The sequence below is a fragment of the Carlito syrichta genome, unplaced genomic scaffold (assembly GCF_000164805.1).
Source record: "Carlito syrichta isolate Samal-C Ts95f unplaced genomic scaffold, Tarsius_syrichta-2.0.1 Scaffold241276, whole genome shotgun sequence".
In the NCBI taxonomy this organism is placed as follows: Eukaryota; Metazoa; Chordata; class Mammalia; order Primates; family Tarsiidae; genus Carlito; species Carlito syrichta.
Window position 1 is genome coordinate 667,755 of NW_007185372.1, and position 1,743 is coordinate 669,497.

Genomic DNA, 1,743 nt, shown 5'->3' on the forward strand with positions numbered 1-1,743 from the left:
CCAGGTGGGTCTCGAGCCCGCGGGCTCAGGCAATCCACTCACCTCAGCCTCCCAAAGGCATGGGATTATAGGCTGAGCCACCAAGCCTGGCTCTTTTTTCTTTTCTTATCTCATTTTGCTTTCAGGGGACAAACAGACACCTCCACTGCATGGACAGATTGTAAGGCAGTGGGAAATGGGATTCAGGGGGCCCATACACCCATCAGCAGATACTGGGATCTGCAGATAGCTTCTGAATTAGAGCTTCCCCTTAATTAAAACTCAAAACAGCAAAGAGCACAGGCTCACAACCCCAGTCCAGCTTCAGAAATGAACAAAACCAGAGGATCTACATATGAAAGAATAGGAAATTGAGCAAACAGAAAGAAAAACTATCTCCCCATCACTGAACAATAGAATTAAAGAAGAGGTTAAAAAAAGGGGGCGGGGGAGGGAAACCTACACAAATGAAGAAAACCCAAAGGAAGAATATGAGTTTTCCACAGACCCTGGGAGGTCAGCCACTGAAAATACAGACTTTGGAACTCAAACAATGAAGAGCCCCCAGAATGACTGGTCTCAAATCACAAACTCAGATATCAGGATATTAATAGAGAGAATAAACAGAAACAAGGAGAGACAAGAGGAAAAAATGAAGGAGTTGCTAACTGAGATAGCAGTTAAAGAATACAGTGAATGAAATAAATAGCAAATTGATACGTATGAAAAGCAGAATTAAGCAAGCAGAAGAAAGAATCTCAGAGCTTGAGGACCAAAATATGGAACTAACTCAAACTATTAGAAGCATAGAAAAGAAGCTTTAAAAGACAGAACAAAACCTCCAAGAGATGAGTGATTATTTCAAAAGGCCTAACTTAAGATTAATTGGAATCCCTGAGGCAGATAGAGAGATAGAGAACACCCTGAAAAAAATATTCCATTAAATTATCTAAGAAAACTTCCCTCATCTCATCGGTGACACAGTCATTCAAACACAAGAGATTCAGAGAACCCTTGCAAGACAACAAATGAGAAGACCAACTCCTAGACACATAGTAATTTGCCTACACAAAGTAGTTATAAAAGAAAAACTCCTAAAGGCAGCAAGAGAAAAAGATCAGACTATCTCCTGGAAGACCAATGAGAATAGCAGCAGACTCTACAGAAACACTTCAAGCTAGGAGAACTTGGAGCCCAATCTTCAAATAAGTTTCATTAGTGATGGAGAATTAAAATCCTTCCCAGACATTCCATCCCTAAGAGGTTACGCTGCCTCTACACCAGCTCTATAAGAAACACTTAAGAAAGTATTAAACACAGAAGAAAGGAAAAAAAGAATGACAACACCCTTTCCAAGAATACAGGAAAAAGATTGAAAACACACATGAATCAACCTAAAAAGCAAAAGAAAGACAACAAGCAAATAAACAAACAGCATCATCAACAACAAACTCTTTAAGAACCTCATGACAGGGATAAACTCTCACGCTTTTATAATTAGCCTGAATGTGAATAGACTAAATGCACCACTGAAAAGACATAGAATGGCAAATTGGATAAAGTATCATGAAGCAGCAATATATTCTCTCCAAGAGACTCGTATGACCAGAAAGGACACTCACAGACACAAAGTAAGAGGATTTCAAGCCAGGCTCGGCGGCTCAGCCTGTAATTCCACGCCTTTGGGAGGCTGAGGTGAGTGGTTTGCCTGAGCCCGCAGGTTCGAGACCCGCCTGGGCAGGCGAGACCTCATCTCTACAATAA